We start from the raw sequence: 17966 nt of genomic DNA, 5'->3' as shown, positions 1-17966 counted from the left end.
AATCACGATGGTTACCAGTCCAATTTCGTAGATGAAACATTTCAATGCCTTAGAGATAGGTTCAATTCATCTATAAGAATGATTCTGGATCAATTCCATTGAGAGTTTGTCAAATTTTATCGCGTTATTAATCGTGATGGTTACCAGTCCAAATTCGTAGATCAAAAATTTCAATGACATAGGGATAGGTTCAATTCATCTATAGGAATGATTCTGGATGAATTTCATTGCGAGTTTTTCAAAGTTGATCGCGCTTTTTATTTGCGATGGTTACCAGTCAAAATTCAATGAACAAACATTTCTGTCACTTTGAAGTGATTTTCTATTCATCCATTGGGAATGGGAGGGTAAATTTTCATTTTTGAATGTCAACGGCCATATCACGTAGAACGCACCTGGTCTCGTCAGCTCCCAGAAGTTAAGTTACGTCGAGTCCCGTTAGTACTTGGAAGGGTGACCGCTTGGGAATACGGGATGTCGTTGGCGATGAATAGTTTGTTCGTAGAACGTAGAACGCACCTGGTCTCGTCAGCTCCCAGAAGTTAAGTTACGTCGAGTTCCGTTAGTACTTGGAAGGGTGACCGCTTGGGAATACGGGATGTCGTTGGCGATGGATAGTTTGTTTTCAATAACAAATTTCTTGACATTTTTTTTTCAATCACGATGGTTACCAGTCCAATTTCGTAGATGAAACATTTCAATGCCTTAGAGATAGGTTCAATTCATCTATAAGAATGATTCTGGATCAATTCCATTGAGAGTTTGTCAAATTTTATCGCGTTATTAATCGTGATGGTTACCAGTCCAAATTCGTAGATCAAAAATTTCAATGACATAGGGATAGGTTCAATTCATCTATAGGAATGATTCTGGATGAATTTCATTGCGAGTTTTTCAAAGTTGATCGCGCTTTTTATTCGCGATGGTTACCAGTCAAAATTCAATGAACAAACATTTCTGTCACTTTGAAGTGATTTTCTATTCATCCATTGGGAATGGGAGGGTAAATTTTCATTTTTGAATGTCAACGGCCATATCACGTAGAACGCACCTGGTCTCGTCAGCTCCCAGAAGTTAAGTTACGTCGAGTCCCGTTAGTACTTGGAAGGGTGACCGCTTGGGAATACGGGATGTCGTTGGCGATGAATAGTTTGTTTTCAATAAAAAATTTCTTGAAATTTTTTTTCAATAACGATGGTTACCAGTCCAATTTCGTAGATGAAACATTTCAATGCCTTAGAGATAGGTTCAATTCATCTATAAGAATGATTCTGGATCAATTCCATTGAGAGTTTGTCAAATTTTATCGCGTTATTAATCGTGATGGTTACCAGTCCAAATTCGTAGATCAAAAATTTCAATGACATAGGGATAGTTTCAATTCATCTATAGGAATGATTCTGGATGAATTTCATTGCGAGTTTTTCAAAGTTTATCGCGCTTTTTATTCGCGATGGTTACCAGTCCAAATTCAATGAACAAACATTTCTGTCACTTTGAAGTGATTTTCTATTCATCCATTGGGACTGGGAGGGTAAATTTTCATTTTTGAATGTCAACGGCCATATCACGTAGAACGCAACTGGTCTCGTCAGCTCCCAGAAGTTAAGTTACGTCGAGTCCCGTTAGTACTTGGAAGGGTGACCGCTTGGGAATACGGGATGTCGTTGGCGATGGATAGTTTGTTTTCAATAACAAATTTCTTGACATTTTTTTTCAATCACGATGGTTACCAGTCCAATTTCGTAGATGAAACATTTCAATGCCTTAGAGATAGGTTCAATTCATCTATAAGAATTATTCTGGATCAATTCCATTGAGAGTTTGTCAAATTTTATCGCGTTATTAATCGTGATGGTTACCAGTCCAAATTCGTAGATCAAAAATTTCAATGACATAGGGATAGGTTCAATTCATCTATAGGAATGATTCTGGATGAATTTCATTGCGAGTTTTTCAAAGTTGATCGCGCTTTTTATTCGCGATGGTTACCAGTCCAAATTCAATGAACAAACATTTTTGTCACTTTGAAGTGATTTTCTATTCATCCATTGGGAATGGGAGGGTAAATTTTCATTTTTGAATGTCAACGGCCATATCACGTAGAACGCACCTGGTCTCGTCAGCTCCCAGAAGTTAAGTTACGTCGAGTCCCGTTAGTACTTGGAAGGGTGACCGCTTGGGAATACGGGATGTCGTTGGCGATGAATAGTTTGTTTTCAATAAAAAATTTCTTGAAATTTTTTTTCAATAACGATGGTTACCAGTCCAATTTCGTAGATGAAACATTTCAATGCCTTAGAGATAGGTTCAATTCATCTATAAGAATGATTCTGGATCAATTCCATTGAGAGTTTGTCAAATTTTATCGCGTTTTTTAATCGTGATGGTTACCAGTCCAAATTCGTAGATCAAAAATTTCAATGACATAGGGATAGGTTCAATTCATCTATAGGAATGATTCTGGATGAATTTCATTGCGAGTTTTTCAAAGTTGATCGCGCTTTTTATTCGCGATGGTTACCAGTCCAAATTCAATGAACAAACATTTCTGTCACTTTGAAGTGATTTTCTATTCATCCATTGGGACTGGGAGGGTAAATTTTCATTTTTGAATGTCAACGGCCATATCACGTAGAACGCACCTGGTCTCGTCAGCTCCCACAAGTTAAGTTACGTCGAGTTCCGTTAGTACTTGGAAGGGTGACCGCTTGGGAATACGGGATGTCGTTGGCGATGGATAGTTTGTTTTCAATAACAAATTTCTTGACATTTTTTTTCAATCACGATGGTTACCAGTCCAATTTCGTAGATGAAACATTTCAATGCCTTAGAGATAGGTTCAATTCATCTATAAGAATGATTCTGGATCAATTCCATTGAGAGTTTGTCAAATTTTATCGCGTTATTAATCGTGATGGTTACCAGTCCAAATTCGTAGATCAAAAATTTCAATGACATAGGGATAGGTTCAATTCATCTATAGGAATGATTCTGGATGAATTTCATTGCGAGTTTTTCAAAGTTGATCGCGCTTTTTATTCGCGATGGTTACCAGTCCAAATTCAATGAACAAACATTTCTGTCACTTTGAAGTGATTTTCTATTCATCCATTGGGATTGGGAGGGTAAATTTTCATTTTTGAATGTCAACGGCCATATCACGTAGAACGCACCTGGTCTCGTCAGCTCCCAGAAGTTAAGTTACGTCGAGTTCCGTTAGTACTTGGAAGGGTGACCGCTTGGGAATACGGGATGTCGTTGGCGATGGATAGTTTGTTTTCAATAACAAATTTCTTGGCATTTTTTTTCAATCACGATGGTTACCAGTCCAATTTCGTAGATGAAACATTTCAATGCCTTAGAGATAGGTTCAATTCATCTATAAGAATGATTCTGGATCAATTCCATTGAGAGTTTGTCAAATTTTATCGCGTTTTTTAATCGTGATGGTTACCAGTCCAAATTCGTAGATCAAAAATTTCAATGACATAGGGATAGGTTCAATTCATCTATAGGAATGATTCTGGATGAATTTCATTGCGAGTTTTTCAAAGTTGATCGCGCTTTTTATTCGCGATGGTTACCAGTCCAAATTCAATGAACAAACATTTCTGTCACTTTGAAGTGATTTTCTATTCATCCATTGGGACTGGGAGGGTAAATTTTCATTTTTGAATGTCAACGGCCATATCACGTAGAACGCACCTGGTCTCGTCAGCTCCCAGAAGTTAAGTTACGTCGAGTTCCGTTAGTACTTGGAAGGGTGACCGCTTGGGAATACGGGATGTCGTTGGCGATGGATAGTTTGTTTTCAATAACAAATTTCTTGACATTTTTTTTCAATCACGATGGTTACCAGTCCAATTTCGTAGATGAAACATTTCAATGCCTTAGAGATAGGTTCAATTCATCTATAAGAATGATTCTGGATCAATTCCATTGAGAGTTTGTCAAATTTTATCGCGTTATTAATCGTGATGGTTACCAGTCCAAATTCGTAGATCAAAAATTTCAATGACATAGGGATAGGTTCAATTCATCTATAGGAATGATTCTGGATGAATTTCATTGCGAGTTTTTCAAAGTTGATCGCGCTTTTTATTCGCGATGGTTACCAGTCCAAATTCAATGAACAAACATTTCTGTCACTTTGAAGTGATTTTCTATTCATCCATTGGGACTGGGAGGGTAAATTTTCATTTGTGAATGTCAACGGCCATATCACGTAGAACGCACCTGGTCTCGTCAGCTCCCAGAAGTTAAGTTACGTCGAGTTCCGTTAGTACTTGGAAGGGTGACCGCTTGGGAATACGGGATGTCGTTGGCGATGGATAGTTTGTTTTCAATAACAAATTTCTTGACATTTTTTTTCAATCACGATGGTTACCAGTCCAATTTCGTAGATGAAACATTTCAATGCCTTAGAGATAGGTTCAATTCATCTATAAGAATGATTCTGGATCAATTCCATTGAGAGTTTGTCAAATTTTATCGCGTTATTAATCGTGATGGTTACCAGTCCAAATTCGTAGATCAAAAATTTCAATGACATAGGGATAGGTTCAATTCATCTATAGGAATGATTCTGGATGAATTTCATTGCGAGTTTTTCAAAGTTGATCGCGCTTTTTATTCGCGATGGTTACCAGTCCAAATTCAATGAACAAACATTTCTGTCACTTTGAAGTGATTTTCTATTCATCCATTGGGACTGGGAGGGTAAATTTTCATTTGTGAATGTCAACGGCCATATCACGTAGAACGCACCTGGTCTCGTCAGCTCCCAGAAGTTAAGTTACGTCGAGTTCCGTTAGTACTTGGAAGGGTGACCGCTTGGGAATACGGGATGTCGTTGGCGATGGATAGTTTGTTTTCAATAACAAATTTCTTGACATTTTTTTTCAATCACGATGGTTACCAGTCCAATTTCGTAGATGAAACATTTCAATGCCTTAGAGATAGGTTCAATTCATCTATAAGAATGATTCTGGATCAATTCCATTGAGAGTTTGTCAAATTTTATCGCGTTATTAATCGTGATGGTTACCAGTCCAAATTCGTAGATCAAAAATTTCAATGACATAGGGATAGGTTCAATTCATCTATAGGAATGATTCTGGATGAATTTCATTGCGAGTTTTTCAAAGTTGATCGCGCTTTTTATTCGCGATGGTTACCAGTCCAAATTCAATGAACAAACATTTCTGTCACTTTGAAGTGATTTTCTATTCATCCATTGGGACTGGGAGGGTAAATTTTCATTTTTGAATGTCAACGGCCATATCACGTAGAACGCACCTGGTCTCGTCAGCTCCCAGAAGTTAAGTTACGTCGAGTTCCGTTAGTACTTGGAAGGGTGACCGCTTGGGAATACGGGATGTCGTTGGCGATGGATAGTTTGTTTTCAATAACAAATTTCTTGACATTTTTTTTCAATCACGATGGTTACCAGTCCAATTTCGTAGATGAAACATTTCAATGCCTTAGAGATAGGTTCAATTCATCTATAAGAATGATTCTGGATCAATTCCATTGAGAGTTTGTCAAATTTTATCGCGTTATTAATCGTGATGGTTACCAGTCCAAATTCGTAGATCAAAAATTTCAATGACATAGGGATAGGTTCAATTCATCTATAGGAATGATTCTGGATGAATTTCATTGCGAGTTTTTCAAAGTTGATCGCGCTTTTTATTCGCGATGGTTACCAGTCCAAATTCAATGAACAAACATTTCTGTCACTTTGAAGTGATTTTCTATTCATCCATTGGGACTGGGAGGGTAAATTTTCATTTTTGAATGTCAACGGCCATATCACGTAGAACGCACCTGGTCTCGTCAGCTCCCAGAAGTTAAGTTACGTCGAGTTCCGTTAGTACTTGGAAGGGTGACCGCTTGGGAATACGGGATGTCGTTGGCGATGGATAGTTTGTTTTCAATAACAAATTTCTTGACATTTTTTTTCAATCACGATGGTTACCAGTCCAATTTCGTAGATGAAACATTTCAATGCCTTAGAGATAGGTTCAATTCATCTATAAGAATGATTCTGGATCAATTCCATTGAGAGTTTGTCAAATTTTATCGCGTTATTAATCGTGATGGTTACCAGTCCAAATTCGTAGATCAAAAATTTCAATGACATAGGGATAGGTTCAATTCATCTATAGGAATGATTCTGGATGAATTTCATTGCGAGTTTTTCAAAGTTGATCGCGCTTTTTATTCGCGATGGTTACCAGTCCAAATTCAATGAACAAACATTTCTGTCACTTTGAAGTGATTTTCTATTCATCCATTGGGACTGGGAGGGTAAATTTTCATTTTTGAATGTCAACGGCCATATCACGTAGAACGCACCTGGTCTCGTCAGCTCCCAGAAGTTAAGTTACGTCGAGTCCCGTTAGTACTTGGAAGGGTGACCGCTTGGGAATACGGGATGTCGTTGGCGATGAATAGTTTGTTTTCAATAAAAAATTTCTTGAAATTTTTTTCAATAACGATGGTTACCAGTCCAATTTCGTAGATGAAACATTTCAATGCCTTAGAGATAGGTTCAATTCATCTATAAGAATGATTCTGGATCAATTCCATTGAGAGTTTTTCAAATTTTATCGCGTTATTAATCGTGATGGTTACCAGTCCAAATTCGTAGATCAAAAATTTCAATGACATAGGGATAGGTTCAATTCATCTATAGGAATGATTCTGGATGAATTTCATTGCGAGTTTTTCAAAGTTGATCGCGCTTTTTATTCGCGATGGTTACCAGTCCAAATTCAATGAACAAACATTTCTGTCACTTTGAAGTGATTTTCTATTCATCCATTGGGACTGGGAGGGTAAATTTTCATTTGTGAATGTCAACGGCCATATCACGTAGAACGCACCTGGTCTCGTCAGCTCCCAGAAGTTAAGTTACGTCGAGTTCCGTTAGTACTTGGAAGGGTGACCGCTTGGGAATACGGGATGTCGTTGGCGATGGATAGTTTGTTTTCAATAACAAATTTCTTGACATTTTTTTTCAATCACGATGGTTACCAGTCCAATTTCGTAGATGAAACATTTCAATGCCTTAGAGATAGGTTCAATTCATCTATAAGAATGATTCTGGATCAATTCCATTGAGAGTTTGTCAAATTTTATCGCGTTATTAATCGTGATGGTTACCAGTCCAAATTCGTAGATCAAAAATTTCAATGACATAGGGATAGGTTCAATTCATCTATAGGAATGATTCTGGATGAATTTCATTGCGAGTTTTTCAAAGTTGATCGCGCTTTTTATTCGCGATGGTTACCAGTCCAAATTCAATGAACAAACATTTCTGTCACTTTGAAGTGATTTTCTATTCATCCATTGGGACTGGGAGGGTAAATTTTCATTTTTGAATGTCAACGGCCATATCACGTAGAACGCACCTGGTCTCGTCAGCTCCCAGAAGTTAAGTTACGTCGAGTCCCGTTAGTACTTGGAAGGGTGACCGCTTGGGAATACGGGATGTCGTTGGCGATGAATAGTTTGTTTTCAATAAAAAATTTCTTGAAATTTTTTTCAATAACGATGGTTACCAGTCCAATTTCGTAGATGAAACATTTCAATGCCTTAGAGATAGGTTCAATTCATCTATAAGAATGATTCTGGATCAATTCCATTGAGAGTTTTTCAAATTTTATCGCGTTATTAATCGTGATGGTTACCAGTCCAAATTCGTAGATCAAAAATTTCAATGACATAGGGATAGGTTCAATTCATCTATAGGAATGATTCTGGATGAATTTCATTGCGAGTTTTTCAAAGTTGATCGCGCTTTTTATTCGCGATGGTTACCAGTCCAAATTCAATGAACAAACATTTCTGTCACTTTGAAGTGATTTTCTATTCATCCATTGGGACTGGGAGGGTAAATTTTCATTTGTGAATGTCAACGGCCATATCACGTAGAACGCACCTGGTCTCGTCAGCTCCCAGAAGTTAAGTTACGTCGAGTTCCGTTAGTACTTGGAAGGGTGACCGCTTGGGAATACGGGATGTCGTTGGCGACGGATAGTTTGTTTTCAATAACAAATTTCTTGACATTTTTTTTCAATCACGATGGTTACCAGTCCAATTTCGTAGATGAAACATTTCAATGCCTTAGAGATAGGTTCAATTCATCTATAAGAATGATTCTGGATCAATTCCATTGAGAGTTTGTCAAATTTTATCGCGTTATTAATCGTGATGGTTACCAGTCCAAATTCGTAGATCAAAAATTTCAATGACATAGGGATAGGTTCAATTCATCTATAGGAATGATTCTGGATGAATTTCATTGCGAGTTTTTCAAAGTTGATCGCGCTTTTTATTCGCGATGGTTACCAGTCCAAATTCAATGAACAAACATTTCTGTCACTTTGAAGTGATTTTCTATTCATCCATTGGGACTGGGAGGGTAAATTTTCATTTTTGAATGTCAACGGCCATATCACGTAGAACGCACCTGGTCTCGTCAGCTCCCAGAAGTTAAGTTACGTCGAGTTCCGTTAGTACTTGGAAGGGTGACCGCTTGGGAATACGGGATGTCGTTGGCGATGGATAGTTTGTTTTCAATAACAAATTTCTTGACATTTTTTTTCAATCACGATGGTTACCAGTCCAATTTCGTAGATGAAACATTTCAATGCCTTAGAGATAGGTTCAATTCATCTATAAGAATGATTCTGGATCAATTCCATTGAGAGTTTGTCAAATTTTATCGCGTTATTAATCGTGATGGTTACCAGTCCAAATTCGTAGATCAAAAATTTCAATGACATAGGGATAGGTTCAATTCATCTATAGGAATGATTCTGGATGAATTTCATTGCGAGTTTTTCAAAGTTGATCGCGCTTTTTATTCGCGATGGTTACCAGTCCAAATTCAATGAACAAACATTTCTGTCACTTTGAAGTGATTTTCTATTCATCCATTGGGACTGGGAGGGTAAATTTTCATTTTTGAATGTCAACGGCCATATCACGTAGAACGCACCTGGTCTCGTCAGCTCCCAGAAGTTAAGTTACGTCGAGTTCCGTTAGTACTTGGAAGGGTGACCGCTTGGGAATACGGGATGTCGTTGGCGATGGATAGTTTGTTTTCAATAACAAATTTCTTGACATTTTTTTTCAATCACGATGGTTACCAGTCCAATTTCGTAGATGAAACATTTCAATGCCTTAGAGATAGGTTCAATTCATCTATAAGAATGATTCTGGATCAATTCCATTGAGAGTTTGTCAAATTTTATCGCGTTATTAATCGTGATGGTTACCAGTCCAAATTCGTAGATCAAAAATTTCAATGACATAGGGATAGGTTCAATTCATCTATAGGAATGATTCTGGATGAATTTCATTGCGAGTTTTTCAAAGTTGATCGCGCTTTTTATTCGCGATGGTTACCAGTCCAAATTCAATGAACAAACATTTCTGTCACTTTGAAGTGATTTTCTATTCATCCATTGGGACTGGGAGGGTAAATTTTCATTTTTGAATGTCAACGGCCATATCACGTAGAACGCACCTGGTCTCGTCAGCTCCCAGAAGTTAAGTTACGTCGAGTTCCGTTAGTACTTGGAAGGGTGACCGCTTGGGAATACGGGATGTCGTTGGCGATGGATAGTTTGTTTTCAATAACAAATTTCTTGACATTTTTTTTCAATCACGATGGTTACCAGTCCAATTTCGTAGATGAAACATTTCAATGCCTTAGAGATAGGTTCAATTCATCTATAAGAATGATTCTGGATCAATTCCATTGAGAGTTTGTCAAATTTTATCGCGTTATTAATCGTGATGGTTACCAGTCCAAATTCGTAGATCAAAAATTTCAATGACATAGGGATAGGTTCAATTCATCTATAGGAATGATTCTGGATGAATTTCATTGCGAGTTTTTCAAAGTTGATCGCGCTTTTTATTCGCGATGGTTACCAGTCCAAATTCAATGAACAAACATTTCTGTCACTTTGAAGTGATTTTCTATTCATCCATTGGGACTGGGAGGGTAAATTTTCATTTTTGAATGTCAACGGCCATATCACGTAGAACGCACCTGGTCTCGTCAGCTCCCAGAAGTTAAGTTACGTCGAGTTCCGTTAGTACTTGGAAGGGTGACCGCTTGGGAATACGGGATGTCGTTGGCGATGGATAGTTTGTTTTCAATAACAAATTTCTTGACATTTTTTTTCAATCACGATGGTTACCAGTCCAATTTCGTAGATGAAACATTTCAATGCCTTAGAGATAGGTTCAATTCATCTATAAGAATGATTCTGGATCAATTCCATTGAGAGTTTGTCAAATTTTATCGCGTTATTAATCGTGATGGTTACCAGTCCAAATTCGTAGATCAAAAATTTCAATGACATAGGGATAGGTTCAATTCATCTATAGGAATGATTCTGGATGAATTTCATTGCGAGTTTTTCAAAGTTGATCGCGCTTTTTATTTGCGATGGTTACCAGTCCAAATTCAAAGAACAAACATTTCTGTCACTTTGAAGTGATTTTCTATTCATCCATTGGGACTGGGAGGGTAAATTTTCATTTGTGAATGTCAACGGCCATATCACGTAGAACGCACCTGGTCTCGTCAGCTCCCAGAAGTTAAGTTACGTCGAGTTCCGTTAGTACTTGGAAGGGTGACCGCTTGGGAATACGGGATGTCGTTGGCGATGGATAGTTTGTTTTCAATAACAAATTTCTTGACATTTTTTTTCAATCACGATGGTTACCAGTCCAATTTCGTAGATGAAACATTTCAATGCCTTAGAGATAGGTTCAATTCATCTATAAGAATGATTCTGGATCAATTCCATTGAGAGTTTGTCAAATTTTATCGCGTTATTAATCGTGATGGTTACCAGTCCAAATTCGTAGATCAAAAATTTCAATGACATAGGGATAGGTTCAATTCATCTATAGGAATGATTCTGGATGAATTTCATTGCGAGTTTTTCAAAGTTGATCGCGCTTTTTATTCGCGATGGTTACCAGTCCAAATTCAATGAACAAACATTTCTGTCACTTTGAAGTGATTTTCTATTCATCCATTGGGACTGGGAGGGTAAATTTTCATTTTTGAATGTCAACGGCCATATCACGTAGAACGCACCTGGTCTCGTCAGCTCCCAGAAGTTAAGTTACGTCGAGTTCCGTTAGTACTTGGAAGGGTGACCGCTTGGGAATACGGGATGTCGTTGGCGATGGATAGTTTGTTTTCAATAACAAATTTCTTGACATTTTTTTTCAATCACGATGGTTACCAGTCCAATTTCGTAGATGAAACATTTCAATGCCTTAGAGATAGGTTCAATTCATCTATAAGAATGATTCTGGATCAATTCCATTGAGAGTTTGTCAAATTTTATCGCGTTATTAATCGTGATGGTTACCAGTCCAAATTCGTAGATCAAAAATTTCAATGACATAGGGATAGGTTCAATTCATCTATAGGAATGATTCTGGATGAATTTCATTGCGAGTTTTTCAAAGTTGATCGCGCTTTTTATTCGCGATGGTTACCAGTCAAAATTCAATGAACAAACATTTCTGTCACTTTGAAGTGATTTTCTATTCATCCATTGGGACTGGGAGGGTAAATTTTCATTTTTGAATGTCAACGGCCATATCACGTAGAACGCACCTGGTCTCGTCAGCTCCCAGAAGTTAAGTTACGTCGAGTTCCGTTAGTACTTGGAAGGGTGACCGCTTGGGAATACGGGATGTCGTTGGCGATGGATAGTTTGTTTTCAATAACAAATTTCTTGACATTTTTTTTCAATCACGATGGTTACCAGTCCAATTTCGTAGATGAAACATTTCAATGCCTTAGAGATAGGTTCAATTCATCTATAAGAATGATTCTGGATCAATTCCATTGAGAGTTTGTCAAATTTTATCGCGTTATTAATCGTGATGGTTACCAGTCCAAATTCGTAGATCAAAAATTTCAATGACATAGGGATAGGTTCAATTCATCTATAGGAATGATTCTGGATGAATTTCATTGCGAGTTTTTCAAAGTTGATCGCGCTTTTTATTCGCGATGGTTACCAGTCCAAATTCAATGAACAAACATTTCTGTCACTTTGAAGTGATTTTCTATTCATCCATTGGGACTGGGAGGGTAAATTTTCATTTTTGAATGTCAACGGCCATATCACGTAGAACGCACCTGGTCTCGTCAGCTCCCAGAAGTTAAGTTACGTCGAGTCCCGTTAGTACTTGGAAGGGTGACCGCTTGGGAATACGGGATGTCGTTGGCGATGAATAGTTTGTTTTCAATAAAAAATTTCTTGAAATTTTTTTCAATAACGATGGTTACCAGTCCAATTTCGTAGATGAAACATTTCAATGCCTTAGAGATAGGTTCAATTCATCTATAAGAATGATTCTGGATCAATTCCATTGAGAGTTTTTCAAATTTTATCGCGTTATTAATCGTGATGGTTACCAGTCCAAATTCGTAGATCAAAAATTTCAATGACATAGGGATAGGTTCAATTCATCTATAGGAATGATTCTGGATGAATTTCATTGCGAGTTTTTCAAAGTTGATCGCGCTTTTTATTCGCGATGGTTACCAGTCCAAATTCAATGAACAAACATTTCTGTCACTTTGAAGTGATTTTCTATTCATCCATTGGGACTGGGAGGGTAAATTTTCATTTTTGAATGTCAACGGCCATATCACGTAGAACGCACCTGGTCTCGTCAGCTCCCAGAAGTTAAGTTACGTCGAGTTCCGTTAGTACTTGGAAGGGTGACCGCTTGGGAATACGGGATGTCGTTGGCGATGAATAGTTTGTTTTCAATAAAAAATTTCTTGAAATTTTTTTCAATAACGATGGTTACCAGTCCAATTTCGTAGATGAAACATTTCAATGCCTTAGAGATAGGTTCAATTCATCTATAAGAATGATTCTGGATCAATTCCATTGAGAGTTTGTCAAATTTTATCGCGTTATTAATCGTGATGGTTACCAGTCCAAATTCGTAGATCAAAAATTTCAATGACATAGGGATAGGTTCAATTCATCTATAGGAATGATTCTGGATGAATTTCATTGCGAGTTTTTCAAAGTTGATCGCGCTTTTTATTCGCGATGGTTACCAGTCCAAATTCAATGAACAAACATTTCTGTCACTTTGAAGTGATTTTCTATTCATCCATTGGGACTGGGAGGGTAAATTTTCATTTTTGAATGTCAACGGCCATATCACGTAGAACGCACCTGGTCTCGTCAGCTCCCAGAAGTTAAGTTACGTCGAGTTCCGTTAGTACTTGGAAGGGTGACCGCTTGGGAATACGGGATGTCGTTGGCGATGAATAGTTTGTTTTCAATAAAAAATTTCTTGAAATTTTTTTCAATAACGATGGTTACCAGTCCAATTTCGTAGATGAAACATTTCAATGCCTTAGAGATAGGTTCAATTCATCTATAAGAATGATTCTGGATCAATTCCATTGAGAGTTTTTCAAATTTTATCGCGTTATTAATCGTGATGGTTACCAGTCCAAATTCGTAGATCAAAAATTTCAATGACATAGGGATAGGTTCAATTCATCTATAGGAATGATTCTGGATGAATTTCATTGCGAGTTTTTCAAAGTTGATCGCGCTTTTTATTCGCGATGGTTACCAGTCCAAATTCAATGAACAAACATTTCTGTCACTTTGAAGTGATTTTCTATTCATCCATTGGGACTGGGAGGGTAAATTTTCATTTTTGAATGTCAACGGCCATATCACGTAGAACGCACCTGGTCTCGTCAGCTCCCAGAAGTTAAGTTACGTCGAGTTCCGTTAGTACTTGGAAGGGTGACCGCTTGGGAATACGGGATGTCGTTGGCGATGAATAGTTTGTTTTCAATAAAAAATTTCTTGAAATTTTTTTCAATAACGATGGTTACCAGTCCAATTTCGTAGATGAAACATTTCAATGCCTTAGAGATAGGTTCAATTCATCTATAAGAATGATTCTGGATCAATTCCATTGAGAGTTTGTCAAATTTTATCGCGTTATTAATCGTGATGGTTACCAGTCCAAATTCGTAGATCAAAAATTTCAATGACATAGGGATAGGTTCAATTCATCTATAGGAATGATTCTGGATGAATTTCATTGCGAGTTTTTCAAAGTTGATCGCGCTTTTTATTCGCGATGGTTACCAGTCCAAATTCAATGAACAAACATTTCTGTCACTTTGAAGTGATTTTCTATTCATCCATTGGGACTGGGAGGGTAAATTTTCATTTTTGAATGTCAACGGCCATATCACGTAGAACGCACCTGGTCTCGTCAGCTCCCAGAAGTTAAGTTACGTCGAGTTCCGTTAGTACTTGGAAGGGTGACCGCTTGGGAATACGGGATGTCGTTGGCGATGGATAGTTTGTTTTCAATAACAAATTTCTTGACATTTTTTTTCAATCACGATGGTTACCAGTCCAATTTCGTAGATGAAACATTTCAATGCCTTAGAGATAGGTTCAATTCATCTATAAGAATGATTCTGGATCAATTCCATTGAGAGTTTGTCAAATTTTATCGCGTTTTTTAATCGCAATGGTTACCAGTCCAAATTCGTAGATCAAAAATTTCAATGACATAGGGATAGGTTCAATTCATCTATAGGAATGATTCTGGATGAATTTCATTGCGAGTTTTTCAAAGTTGATCGCGCTTTTTATTCGCGATGGTTACCAGTCCAAATTCAATGAACAAACATTTCTGTCACTTTGAAGTGATTTTCTATTCATCCATTGGGACTGGGAGGGTAAATTTTCATTTTTGAATGTCAACGGCCATATCACGTAGAACGCACCTGGTCTCGTCAGCTCCCAGAAGTTAAGTTACGTCGAGTTCCGTTAGTACTTGGAAGGGTGACCGCTTGGGAATACGGGATGTCGTTGGCGATGAATAGTTTGTTTTCAATAAAAAATTTCTTGAAATTTTTTTCAATAACGATGGTTACCAGTCCAATTTCGTAGATGAAACATTTCAATGCCTTAGAGATAGGTTCAATTCATCTATAAGAATGATTCTGGATCAATTCCATTGAGAGTTTGTCAAATTTTATCGCGTTATTAATCGTGATGGTTACCAGTCCAAATTCGTAGATCAAAAATTTCAATGACATAGGGATAGGTTCAATTCATCTATAGGAATGATTCTGGATGAATTTCATTGCGAGTTTTTCAAAGTTGATCGCGCTTTTTATTCGCGATGGTTACCAGTCCAAATTCAATGAACAAACATTTCTGTCACTTTGAAGTGATTTTCTATTCATCCATTGGGACTGGGAGGGTAAATTTTCATTTTTGAATGTCAACGGCCATATCACGTAGAACGCACCTGGTCTCGTCAGCTCCCAGAAGTTAAGTTACGTCGAGTTCCGTTAGTACTTGGAAGGGTGACCGCTTGGGAATACGGGATGTCGTTGGCGATGGATAGTTTGTTTTCAATAACAAATTTCTTGACATTTTTTTTCAATCACGATGGTTACCAGTCCAATTTCGTAGATGAAACATTTCAATGCCTTAGAGATAGGTTCAATTCATCTATAAGAATGATTCTGGATCAATTCCATTGAGAGTTTGTCAAATTTTATCGCGTTATTAATCGTGATGGTTACCAGTCCAAATTCGTAGATCAAAAATTTCAATGACATAGGGATAGGTTCAATTCATCTATAGGAATGATTCTGGATGAATTTCATTGCGAGTTTTTCAAAGTTGATCGCGCTTTTTATTCGCGATGGTTACCAGTCCAAATTCAATGAACAAACATTTCTGTCACTTTGAAGTGATTTTCTATTCATCCATTGGGACTGGGAGGGTAAATTTTCATTTTTGAATGTCAACGGCCATATCACGTAGAACGCACCTGGTCTCGTCAGCTCCCAGAAGTTAAGTTACGTCGAGTTCCGTTAGTACTTGGAAGGGTGACCGCTTGGGAATACGGGATGTCGTTGGCGATGGATAGTTTGTTTTCAATAACAAATTTCTTGACATTTTTTTTCAATCACGATGGTTACCAGTCCAATTTCGTAGATGAAACATTTCAATGCCTTAGAGATAGGTTCAATTCATCTATAAGAATGATTCTGGATCAATTCCATTGAGAGTTTGTCAAATTTTATCGCGTTATTAATCGTGATGGTTACCAGTCCAAATTCGTAGATCAAAAATTTCAATGACATAGGGATAGGTTCAATTCATCTATAGGAATGATTCTGGATGAATTTCATTGCGAGTTTTTCAAAGTTGATCGCGCTTTTTATTCGCGATGGTTACCAGTCCAAATTCAATGAACAAACATTTCTGTCACTTTGAAGTGATTTTCTATTCATCCATTGGGACTGGGAGGGTAAATTTTCATTTTTGAATGTCAACGGCCATATCACGTAGAACGCACCTGGTCTCGTCAGCTCCCAGAAGTTAAGTTACGTCGAGTCCCGTTAGTACTTGGAAGGGTGACCGCTTGGGAATACGGGATGTCGTTGGCGATGAATAGTTTGTTTTCAATAAAAAATTTCTTGAAATTTTTTTCAATAACGATGGTTACCAGTCCAATTTCGTAGATGAAACATTTCAATGCCTTAGAGATAGGTTCAATTCATCTATAAGAATGATTCTGGATCAATTCCATTGAGAGTTTTTCAAATTTTATCGCGTTATTAATCGTGATGGTTACCAGTCCAAATTCGTAGATCAAAAATTTCAATGACATAGGGATAGGTTCAATTCATCTATAGGAATGATTCTGGATGAATTTCATTGCGAGTTTTTCAAAGTTGATCGCGCTTTTTATTCGCGATGGTTACCAGTCCAAATTCAATGAACAAACATTTCTGTCACTTTGAAGTGATTTTCTATTCATCCATTGGGACTGGGAGGGTAAATTTTCATTTTTGAATGTCAACGGCCATATCACGTAGAACGCACCTGGTCTCGTCAGCTCCCAGAAGTTAAGTTACGTCGAGTTCCGTTAGTACTTGGAAGGGTGACCGCTTGGGAATACGGGATGTCGTTGGCGATGAATAGTTTGTTTTCAATAAAAAATTTCTTGAAATTTTTTTCAATAACGATGGTTACCAGTCCAATTTCGTAGATGAAACATTTCAATGCCTTAGAGATAGGTTCAATTCATCTATAAGAATGATTCTGGATCAATTCCATTGAGAGTTTTTCAAATTTTATCGCGTTATTAATCGTGATGGTTACCAGTCCAAATTCGTAGATCAAAAATTTCAATGACATAGGGATAGGTTCAATTCATCTATAGGAATGATTCTGGATGAATTTCATTGCGAGTTTTTCAAAGTTGATCGCGCTTTTTATTCGCGATGGTTACCAGTCCAAATTCAATGAACAAACATTTCTGTCACTTTGAAGTGATTTTCTATTCATCCATTGGGACTGGGAGGGTAAATTTTCATTTTTGAATGTCAACGGCCATATCACGTAGAACGCACCTGGTCTCGTCAGCTCCCAGAAGTTAAGTTACGTCGAGTCCCGTTAGTACTTGGAAGGGTGACCGCTTGGGAATACGGGATGTCGTTGGCGATGAATAGTTTGTTTTCAATAAAAAATTTCTTGAAATTTTTTTCAATAACGATGGTTACCAGTCCAATTTCGTAGATGAAACATTTCAATGCCTTAGAGATAGGTTCAATGCATCTATAAGAATGATTCTGGATCAATTCCATTGAGATTTTGTCAAATTTTATCGCGTTTTTTAATCGCAATGGTTACCAGTCCAAATTCGTAGATCAAAAATTTCAATGACATAGGGATAGGTTCAATTCATCTATAGGAATGATTCTGGATGAATTTCATTGCGAGTTTTTCAAAGTTGATCGCGCTTTTTATTTGCGATGGTTACCAGTCCAAATTCAAAGAACAAACATTTCTGTCACTTTGAAGTGATTTTCT

General features: G+C 37.4%; 33 pseudogenes; all 33 read left to right on the top strand.

Annotated features, from left to right (window-relative positions):
* Nucleotides 1-367: 367 nt before the first annotated feature.
* Nucleotides 368-486, top strand: LOC124318506 (annotated as a pseudogene).
* A 537-nt stretch (nt 487-1023) lies between these two features.
* On the top strand, nt 1024-1142 carry LOC124318505 (annotated as a pseudogene).
* A 412-nt stretch (nt 1143-1554) lies between these two features.
* On the top strand, nt 1555-1673 carry LOC124318178 (annotated as a pseudogene).
* A 412-nt stretch (nt 1674-2085) lies between these two features.
* On the top strand, nt 2086-2204 carry LOC124318504 (annotated as a pseudogene).
* Nucleotides 2205-2617: 413 nt separating this feature from the next.
* On the top strand, nt 2618-2736 carry LOC124318238 (annotated as a pseudogene).
* Nucleotides 2737-3148: 412 nt separating this feature from the next.
* Nucleotides 3149-3267, top strand: LOC124318023 (annotated as a pseudogene).
* Nucleotides 3268-3680: 413 nt separating this feature from the next.
* Nucleotides 3681-3799, top strand: LOC124318022 (annotated as a pseudogene).
* A 412-nt stretch (nt 3800-4211) lies between these two features.
* On the top strand, nt 4212-4330 carry LOC124318021 (annotated as a pseudogene).
* A 412-nt stretch (nt 4331-4742) lies between these two features.
* Nucleotides 4743-4861, top strand: LOC124318019 (annotated as a pseudogene).
* A 412-nt stretch (nt 4862-5273) lies between these two features.
* LOC124318018 lies at nt 5274-5392 on the top strand (annotated as a pseudogene).
* A 412-nt stretch (nt 5393-5804) lies between these two features.
* On the top strand, nt 5805-5923 carry LOC124318017 (annotated as a pseudogene).
* Nucleotides 5924-6335: 412 nt separating this feature from the next.
* Nucleotides 6336-6454, top strand: LOC124318503 (annotated as a pseudogene).
* Nucleotides 6455-6865: 411 nt separating this feature from the next.
* Nucleotides 6866-6984, top strand: LOC124318016 (annotated as a pseudogene).
* Nucleotides 6985-7396: 412 nt separating this feature from the next.
* Nucleotides 7397-7515, top strand: LOC124318501 (annotated as a pseudogene).
* A 411-nt stretch (nt 7516-7926) lies between these two features.
* On the top strand, nt 7927-8045 carry LOC124318015 (annotated as a pseudogene).
* A 412-nt stretch (nt 8046-8457) lies between these two features.
* Nucleotides 8458-8576, top strand: LOC124318014 (annotated as a pseudogene).
* A 412-nt stretch (nt 8577-8988) lies between these two features.
* Nucleotides 8989-9107, top strand: LOC124318013 (annotated as a pseudogene).
* A 412-nt stretch (nt 9108-9519) lies between these two features.
* On the top strand, nt 9520-9638 carry LOC124318012 (annotated as a pseudogene).
* A 412-nt stretch (nt 9639-10050) lies between these two features.
* Nucleotides 10051-10169, top strand: LOC124318011 (annotated as a pseudogene).
* Nucleotides 10170-10581: 412 nt separating this feature from the next.
* LOC124318010 lies at nt 10582-10700 on the top strand (annotated as a pseudogene).
* A 412-nt stretch (nt 10701-11112) lies between these two features.
* Nucleotides 11113-11231, top strand: LOC124318008 (annotated as a pseudogene).
* A 412-nt stretch (nt 11232-11643) lies between these two features.
* LOC124318007 lies at nt 11644-11762 on the top strand (annotated as a pseudogene).
* Nucleotides 11763-12174: 412 nt separating this feature from the next.
* LOC124318500 lies at nt 12175-12293 on the top strand (annotated as a pseudogene).
* Nucleotides 12294-12704: 411 nt separating this feature from the next.
* On the top strand, nt 12705-12823 carry LOC124318006 (annotated as a pseudogene).
* A 411-nt stretch (nt 12824-13234) lies between these two features.
* Nucleotides 13235-13353, top strand: LOC124318005 (annotated as a pseudogene).
* A 411-nt stretch (nt 13354-13764) lies between these two features.
* On the top strand, nt 13765-13883 carry LOC124318004 (annotated as a pseudogene).
* A 411-nt stretch (nt 13884-14294) lies between these two features.
* Nucleotides 14295-14413, top strand: LOC124318001 (annotated as a pseudogene).
* A 413-nt stretch (nt 14414-14826) lies between these two features.
* LOC124318000 lies at nt 14827-14945 on the top strand (annotated as a pseudogene).
* Nucleotides 14946-15356: 411 nt separating this feature from the next.
* LOC124317999 lies at nt 15357-15475 on the top strand (annotated as a pseudogene).
* Nucleotides 15476-15887: 412 nt separating this feature from the next.
* LOC124317998 lies at nt 15888-16006 on the top strand (annotated as a pseudogene).
* Nucleotides 16007-16418: 412 nt separating this feature from the next.
* LOC124318499 lies at nt 16419-16537 on the top strand (annotated as a pseudogene).
* A 411-nt stretch (nt 16538-16948) lies between these two features.
* LOC124317997 lies at nt 16949-17067 on the top strand (annotated as a pseudogene).
* A 411-nt stretch (nt 17068-17478) lies between these two features.
* Nucleotides 17479-17597, top strand: LOC124318498 (annotated as a pseudogene).
* The last annotated feature ends 369 nt before the right edge of the window (nt 17598-17966 follow it).

The sequence above is a fragment of the Daphnia pulicaria genome, unplaced genomic scaffold (genome assembly GCF_021234035.1).
Source record: "Daphnia pulicaria isolate SC F1-1A unplaced genomic scaffold, SC_F0-13Bv2 h1tg000068l, whole genome shotgun sequence".
Taxonomy (NCBI): Eukaryota; Metazoa; Arthropoda; class Branchiopoda; order Diplostraca; family Daphniidae; genus Daphnia; species Daphnia pulicaria.
The sequence above is the reverse complement of the archived record's forward strand: the minus strand, read 5'-3'. Positions and strand labels throughout refer to the sequence as shown.